Below are 10000 nucleotides of genomic sequence, written 5' to 3'. Positions count from 1 at the left end.
TATTGTATATATTACATTACATTATTTTATTTATATCAAATATTTACACAATCTGAAACTAAATCCCGAAATGACAGCCATAAATTGACTTGAGTTGTTATAAGATCGATTATACAATTATTTGTGACTCAAATATTGATTTCTTTAGCCAGGCTTAATGTTTGTAGTCGTTAATATTGGTAGTTATTGGCTGGTACAGGTAAAGGGGGAAATCTAGCTGTTGTGTTTAAATAGGCCTGGCCATGTGACTACACAGAAGCTCGCTGGCTAACTCAAGCAACAGCGAGCAATATAGGGGTTGATTAAGCGAAGCCTAAAACCCCCTTCGGTCATGAATGACCATGGGATTACACCTAGAAAGTTCCCTTCCGAGGCACAAGTCTGGGCAAGGTTGTTTATGGAAGACCAGCAGTCGCGCATGCATACCAGCCTCCCTTCTCCTGCCATCAACATTATCTAAGGGAAAGGCAAAGGGGCCGATACAGCTTGGCACCAGTGACGTCGCAATTCATTTCTACAGCTGAGTGAACTGGTGCAACGTGAGATGAAGGGTTTTGCTCAAGAACACAACACACTGCCCAGTCTGGGAATCGAACTCAGAACTTCACGATTGTAAGCTCGACGTTCTAACCACTCTTATATTAAACCACCACCACTACCACATCATCATCATCACAATATTTGGTTCCAAGCCTGATGCAAAATAATGAAATTAGTGTTATTAACAATTTAATAACTACTAGTCTAAGGGAGGTAACTCTTAAAAACCAAATGAGAAAATCTATTAATTGAGATTTTAAAAAAAATACTTTTAATGAAAATTGAGAAATTAAAATTTTGATTAGTGCTCCTTTTCCTTTTTACAGTCATTTGACTGCGGCCATGCTAGAGCACCACTTTAAAGGGTTTTAGTTAAAAGAAATGACACTCCTAGGACCTTTTCTCTCTTTTAATGCTTAATACTTATTCCGTCAGTCTCTTATATTGAAGCACTAATTTATGGGGATGTAAATAAACCAACACTGGTTGGTAGGCTGTGGTGGGGACAAACATAGTGCCCCTCGGATTTTTTTTAGTATGCTAGACCACTGGTTTTAATTGATTAATATCAATTTTTACCCTCATTAATAAATTTTAAATAATGATGTTCTCAAACCGGTAAATTAGCTGCAGAAATTTATTAACTGCAGAGTTATTTCCGGACTTAGCACGCCAGATTGAAGACATTTGAAGGGATACACTGAATGTAATTTGTAGAACTCTACACGTGCTCCCTTTCAGGTGGACGTCTTTTGTCTAGTTCTGGAAATTATATTTTTAAATCGACAGACTATGCTGATGATCCTGCAGATATTTACTTATGTAAATTTTAACAGGTGAAACCATGGTACGTAGGTTAATCGTTTTTTTTTCTTTTTTAGTATTTTTTCATTTGTCTTGCCCTTTTACAGTCTGTTGTGTTGCTAATATTTTACTGAGAACATATTTTTTTGTGGTTAGATGATTCAGCATCTATTTCTAGCATATAGGAGTCCACTTTTGCTGGTCATTCCTCTTATTTTTGTGTATATATATATATATATATATATATATATATATATATATATATATATATATATATGAGCTTCTTTCAGTTTCCTTCTACCAAATACATTCAGAAGGCAATAGAGGCCAAAAGAGAAGACATTTGCCCAAAATAGCACACAATGGGACTGAACCTAAAACCATATGGTTGGGAAGTAAACTTCTTACCACACAGCCAAACCTGCAGCCATGCCACTCAGTGACACCTCATTTATTCATTAAACTCCTTAAATGATAGCAAAAGATTATTATTATTATTATTATTAAGGCGGTGAGCTGGCAGAATTGTTAGCACATTGGGTGAAATGCTTAGCGGTATTTCATCTGTCTTCACCTTTTGAGTTCAAATGCCGCTGGGGTCGACTTTGCCTTTCATCCTTTCAGGATCGATAAATTAAGTACCAGTGAAACACTGGGGTCGATGTAATCGACTATTCCCCTTCACCAAAATGTCAGGCCTTGTGCCTATAGTAGAAAGGATTATTATTATTATTATTACCATTACTACTATTATTACTAAGTTGGCAAGCTGGCAGAACTACCTTTCTATCAATACTACATAGAACTACCTTTCTATCTACAGTACATAGAACTACCTTTCTATCTACAGTACATAGAACTATTTTTCTATCAATACTACATAGAACTATTTTTCTATCAACACTACATAGAACTGCCTTTCTATCAACACTACATAGAACTATTTTTCTATCAATACTACATAGAACTACCTTTCTATCTACAGTACATAGAACTACCTTTCTATCTACAGTACATAGAACTATTTTTCTATCAATACTACATAGAACTATTTTTCTATCAACACTACATAGAACTGCCTTTCTATCAACACTACATAGAACTATTTTTCTATCAATACTACATAGAACTACCTTTCTATCTACAGTACATAGAACTACCTTTCTATCTACAGTACATAGAACTATTTTTCTATCAATACTACATAGAACTATTTTTCTATCAACACTACATAGAACTGCCTTTCTATCAACACTACATAGAACTATTTTTCTATCAATACTACATAGAACTACCTTTCTATCTACAGTACATAGAACTACCTTTCTATCTACAGTACATAGAACTATTTTTCTATCAATACTACATAGAACTATTTTTCTATCAACACTACATAGAACTGCCTTTCTATCAACACTACATAGAACTATTTTTCTATCAATACTACATAGAACTACCTTTCTATCTACAGTACATAGAACTATTTTTCTATCAACATTACATAGAAATATTTTTCTATCAATACTACATAGAACTATTTTTCTATCAACACTACATAGAACTGCCTTTCTATCAACACTACATAGAACTATTTTTCTATCAATACTACATAGAACTATTTTTCTATCAACACTACATAGAACTACCTTTCTATCAACATTACATAGAACTATTTTTCTATCAATACTACATAGAACTATTTTTCTATCAACACTACATAGAACTGCCTTTCTATCAACACTACATAGAACTACCTTTCTATCAACACTACATAGAACTATTTTTCTATCAACATTACATAGAACTATTTTTCTATCAACATTACATAGAACTACCTTTCTATCAACACTACATAGAACTATTTTTCTATCAACACTACATAGAACTATTTTTCTATCAACATTACATAGAACTATTTTTCTATCAATACTACATAGAACTACCTTTCTATCAACACTACATAGAACTATTTTTCTATCAATACTACATAGAACTACCTTTCTATCAACACTACATAGAAATATTTTTCTATCAACACTACATAGAACTACCTTTCTATCAACACTACCTAGAACTACCTTTCTATCAACACTACCTAGAACTACCTTTCTATCAACACTACATAGAACTACCTTTCTATCAACACTACATAGAACTATTTTTCTATCAACATTGCATAGAACTATTTTTCTATCAATACTACATAGAACTACCTTTCTATCAACACTACATAGAACTATTTTTCTATCAACACTACATAGAACTACCTTTCTATCAACACTACATAGAACTACCTTTCTATCAACACTACATAGAACTACCTTTCTATCAACACTACATAGAACTGCCTTTCTATCAACACTACATAGAACTGCTTTTCTATCAACACTACATAGAACTACCTTTCTATCAATACTACATAGAACTGCCTCTTCTATCAACACTACATAGAACTACCTTTCTATCTACAGTACAATCTCTTCCTATCCCCTGTTCTTCTCAACCCCCAAACCCCACCATTACAAGCAGCTGTTTTATTTCATGTGTCAATTTCAATAAACTTGGAAAAGCAAATTCTAAAAATCTTGCTCTACGATAAAAAAAGCAAAAAAAACAAAAAACCCTGCACCCCACCCACTAACAAGATTTGAATCTTAATTGATTAATTAAGAGGAGAGCCCAAAATAATTAATCAGTTACTGGATAAGATATTTTACATACTGCTGCTTGCTGCCGTTGCCACTCCCCACACTCAGGCAGTTATTTTTTAAAACTCTTTCGATTCATTCCAAAATAATCGTTTCCTTTTAGTTCTTCTTCATGAGGCATCAAGCCAAAATCTCTAAGATTACCAAACATTATTTTGCCATCCTTCAAATGTACGATGGCACTGGAATAAACACACACACACACACACAAATAAATACACACGCACACACACAAATACACAACACACATAAGTACACAAATGCACAAACAACACACACACACAAATTCACACACACACAAATACACACACACACACAAATACAAGCAACACACACACACACACACACAAATAAATACACATGCACACACACAAATACACAACACACATAAGTACACAAATACACAAAGAACACACACACACAAATACACAACACACACAAGTACACACAAACACAAATGCACAAACAACACACACACACACACACACACAAATACACACATGCACGTGCAAATATCTTTTTATGCTGTTTGTTACAATTTCATTATTTTACATGTTTGACTCTTTTTGGCATGTGGCTGTGTGGTAAGAAGTTTGCTTCCGAACCACATGATTCCAAGTTCAGTCCCACTACTAGGCACCTTGAGCAGGTGTCTTCTCCTATCATAGGCCCTGACCCAACCAAAACCACATGAGTGGATTTTGTAGATGATAACTGGAAGAAGCCTGTCATGTGTGTGTGTGAGTGTGTGTGTAGGCACAGGCATGGTTGTGTGTTTGTGTCTGTTTCCTACCACTGATTGGCAACTGGTGTCAGTGTATTTTTAGGCCCCTGTAACTTAGCAAACAAACAAAAGAGAAACCATCTTATAAAGCAGAATCTCGTCAGAGGCAGGAAAAAAGATAAACTAATATAGTATTAAATTTGAAGTATACAGAACGTGTTTCTGTGTATGTCACCCCCACCATCGCTTGACAACCGATATTGGTGTGTTTACATCACCGTAACTTAGTGGTTCAGCAAAAGTGACCGATAGAATAAGTACTAGGCTTATACAAAGAATAAGTCCTGAGGTTGATTTGTTTGACTAAAGATGGTACTCCAGCATGGCCGCAGTCAAATGACTGAAACAAGTAAAATAATAAAAGAATGTGTATATTGGTATACACACACACACACACACAAGACAGGCTTCTTTCAGTTTCCATCTACCAAATCTGCACACAAGGCTTAGGTCGGATCAGATCAGGGCTATATAGTTCAAGGTAAAAAAGCATTTACCCAAGGTGCTGCAATGCAGTGGGACCGAACCCAAGACCACATGGTTGGGGAAACAAGCTTCTTACCCACGCACACACACCTGCACCTACTAACATTTTTTTTTTTTGCTGAACATATGCTATTTCCATTCTTAGAAGAACTAATTAAATCTGGTAAACATAATACAAAGATAATTAAAAGTAATGTAGGTTTCTTTTTCTTCAATTGAGAAATGGGGAAAATGAAGAGCTAACAATGGTTGATGGGGGGGGGGGGGGGTCAGGGGATTCTCAGACAGATTAATTCCAATTCAAAAAGAAATAATAAAATTAACAGCAAGAGATAAATTTGGAAACTGCTCTTTGTTTCTAAGACACAAAACAAGATTCGTTTTAATGACACATTTCAAAATATTTATTAATGAATAGAAATTAATAATAATCCTGTCTACTAATAGAGACAAGGTCTGAAATTTAAGGGGAGGGAGGCAAGCTGATGGCATCAACCCCAGTGTTCCATTGGGACTTATTTCATTGTCCCCCAAAAGGATGAAAGGCAATGTCGACCTTGGAAGAATTTGAACCTAGAATATGAAGATGAATGAAATATTAAGCTTTGTACCAATGTACAAACAATTCTACCAGCCTTATAGAAGCTGATAATATTACTTTCAAATTTTGGCACAAGGCCAGCAATTTCAAGGGAGGCAATGTGTCGATTGCATCAACCCCAGTGTTCAACTGGTATTTATTTTATCAACCCCAAAATGATGAAAAGTAAAGTCAAACTTAAAGGAATTTAAAATCAGAATATAGAAATGGATGAACCACCACTAAGCATTTAGCTCGGTGTATTTATGATTCTGTCAGCTTATTGCTTTACAGAAACTGATAATATTAATATACATAGAAATTAGTTTGTTTTTCGGGACATACGACAGGTAAATATATGTAGAAATGATGTGTTTCCTGGACATACACCAAGCATAAATGATGAGCTGTTTCTTAGACATATGCTGATATATATGTAGGAATGAAGAGTTGTTTTCAAGACATACACCAGCTAAATATATGTAAAAATGATGCGCTTCCTGGATACACACCATATGTGGAAATGAGTTTTCTGGACATACAACAATTACATAGATGTGTAAATGAAGGTCTGCTTCTTAGTCACATGGTAATGATATATATATATATATATATATATATATATATATAGGAATGAAGATTTGTTTTCAAGACATATATCAGCTAAATATATGTAGAAATTACATGTTTTGGGGGGTTTATTTTGGATATCCACATTATGTATGTAGAAATGAAGAGTCATTTTCTGGACATACATCAATTACATGTATGCAGAAATTAAGATTTGTTTTCAGGACATGCACAATCTGTCTGTAGAAAGGAAGAGTTTCCTGGGCATACATCAGTGACATGTATGAAGAAATTAAAATTTACTTTCAGGACATACACATGTATGCAGAAATGAAGAGTTATTTCCTGGACATACATCAATTACATACATATATAAATTAAATTGTGTTTCTGGCACATACACAATACGTTGTTCCCTCACCTGTCTCTGTTTTTTTGTTTTTTGTACAATTTTGAACCCTGTGTGTGTGTGTGTTTTTGTAAGTGTATTTGTCCCCGCTCCATCACTTAACTGGTGTGTTTACGTCTCTGTACATTCGCCAGTTCAGCAAAATGACAGCTAGGATAAATAGCAGGCTTAAAACCAAAAGCAAATTGGCACTGGGGTCGATTCGTTCAACTAAAATTCTTTAAGGTGGTGCCACAGCATGGCTGAGACAAGTAAACCCCCCCCCCCAAAAAAAATAAAACGGTCATTCTCAAAATCAATTGAAACAAAGGCATCGTAATTCACCAGAAAAATGGTGAAAGTGCTTCCACTGTTTACAAACACCTAACTGTAACACAAAAACAAGGTCCTCTGATCTATGGGTAGATTCTTCCCTTTTTTTTTTTCTCCTAGCCTCGGGGAGCTTGGAAAAGGTCACGAAGTTACTTCCTTCCTGAACTGAAGACTAATGAAACAAACAACAAATGGAGTCCACAAAGATGATGATGGTGGTGACGATGATGATGATAGTGGTGGTGGTGGTCGCTGTGATAGTGATGATGGTATTTCTCATGAGAATGAACAAAGATAAACTTATATTAGCCTCAAAGACAACAAACAATACAACAAACTCCACAAAAAAAAAAAAAAAAAATAAGATAAAAATAAAAGCAATAATTATATCTATTTATGTCTAATCTTTATCCGAGAAAATTTCTCAGTCTCTTGATCTGAATGTGGTGGCGCTTTTGAAGTAAGAAAGAACAAACAAGAAAAAGAAATTAAAAAGAAAATGAAATAATAAAGGGGAGAGATTAAAAAACAACCACACACACACACACACAAAAAACAAACGGATTTTTAAAAAAAAAGTAAAAGAAGAAAAAAACAGCAGAATAAAAAACGAAAGTTTGATACGAATAATGAGTGATATCAAAGCCTAAAGATTAATAAATCTGTTTATTCTAGATTCCTCTAAAAGATGGTTCCAACAACAAATGCAATCTGAAGCCTGGTTTATTTCCTCTGATAGCTTAATAATAATAATAATAATAATAACAAAAAAAATAATAATAGTAATAATAATGATAATAATAATAATAGGGTATATTGGGCTTTGTATATTTGTACCCAAGCACCACTTTGATGGCGTGTGCTGCTAATAATAATAAGAAGAATGATGATGATGATATAGTAATTTGCAATTAGCCTAATTACCAAAAAGTTTTGATATTTGTTAAAGAATTTCTGTTGGTTCTGGTAGTGACCACCTCCCTCTAAACTATCAATTATACTGTAAACAGTAGTTTCCTTTCTTTCCAGATGACATTATACGGGAATCGGTTATTAAAAGAAGCCAAAAATATAAACGATTTAGGCTTGGCTTTCAAGGGTTCTCCCCTTTTTGTTGTTGTTGTTGTTGTTGTTGTTTTTGTTCCTTTATTTGTGATTCTCTGTACTATGTTACTAATCATCTCTTCACTGCCACCACCCTTATCACCACCACCACCACCACCACTACTCCTCTCACCACCAACACTCTCATCACCACCATCGCCACCACCACCACCACCACCCTCATCATCACCACTGCCATCATCATCATCATCACTACCACCATCATCATAGTCACCAGCACCATCGCTATCACCACCACCCTTATTATCACCATCAACAACACCGCCAGCATCATCATCACTTTACATCTGTTTCTCTATGTTAGCATGGGTTTGAGAGATCTTCACCCACACAGCATCACACCACATTTTTCTCCTGTGTCATCATCTTTTAACTTTCATCTTTTATTTGTTTTGGTCATTGGGTTACGGCCATACTGGGGCACTGTTCTGAAAGGGTTTGGTCCCATTGCTGACCGTGCTTAAATCTTTTTTGAAGTCTGAACTGCTAAAGTACATGGATGTAAACAAACTAACACTGCCTGTCAAGGTCTTTTCTTATCTTTCACTTGTTTTAGTCATTAGACTGTGGCCATGCTGGAGCACTGCCTTGAAGAATTTCTAATCAAATAAATCCACCCCAATACTTATTTTTTAAAGCCTGGTGTTTATTTTAGTGATTCATTTTGCCAAACTGCTAAGTCACAAGGACATAAACACACCAACATCAGTTATTAAGCAGAGGTGGGGAACAAACACACACACACACATATATATATATAATGTATATATATATATATATATATATATATATATATATATATATATATATATATATATATATACATGATGGGTTTCTTTCAGTTTCCATCTACCAGATCCACTCACAAGGTTTTGGTCAACCATGAGGCTTTAGTAGAAGAAACTTGTCCAAGGTGCCAAGCAGTGGGACTGAACTCAGAATCATGTGGTTGGGGATCAAGCTTCTTACCACACAGCCACACAAATAACTCCTTATCAAGTATCTCTCAAAGAAATAGAGAAATTATCCAAAATAAAAAAAGAGCTGGAAATAGAGATAACCAGGAATGCAAGGGGCTGAAAAACAGAAGCAATCCCAACAGATAAGAGGAGCATTGAGATTGAAAAGAAATGTGCAAAACACACACAACCAAAACACCACAACTTATAAATATGCACAACATGCAAAAATTTTGCAGGAACTGCACACATATTAAAGTAGTGCACTCTCAATTCAATGAATAAAACACTGCATGTACTAAAAAAAAAAGATAAGAAAAAAGAAAGAAAAAAACCTCTTCTCAGCTGTGCAGTGAAAACAAAGAAGAATACTGAAAGACAATAATAATACTGAATAATAATAATAATAATAATAATAATAATAATAATAATAATAATAATAATAATAATAATAATAATAATAATAGTAATTATAATAATAATAAAAAAGTAATTATAATAATAATAAAAATAATAATGATAAATATAATAAAAATAATAAAAATAATAATAATGATAAAAATAATAATAATGAAAATAATAATAATAATGAAAATAATAATAATAATAATAATAATAATAATAATAATAATAATAATAATAATAATAATAATAATAATAATAATAATAAATGGAATAAATAAATCTGTCTTCAGTAAAGATAACAAAAAGAAAGAAAGAAAA

General features: G+C 33.8%; 1 protein-coding gene across 17 annotated transcripts in view; it reads right to left on the bottom strand.

Moving 5' to 3' along the window:
- The window catches only part of LOC106883233 (ras GTPase-activating protein nGAP), a 567079-nt gene that overhangs the window by 430210 nt on the left and 126869 nt on the right, over positions 1-10000 (bottom strand). The window lies entirely within an intron of this gene.

This window comes from Octopus bimaculoides, chromosome 21 (assembly GCF_046866305.1).
Source record: "Octopus bimaculoides isolate indiv1 chromosome 21, ASM4686630v1, whole genome shotgun sequence".
Classification (NCBI taxonomy): domain Eukaryota; kingdom Metazoa; phylum Mollusca; class Cephalopoda; order Octopoda; family Octopodidae; genus Octopus; species Octopus bimaculoides.
Note: the sequence above shows the minus strand (reverse complement) of the source record. Positions and strands in the feature narration are given on the sequence as shown.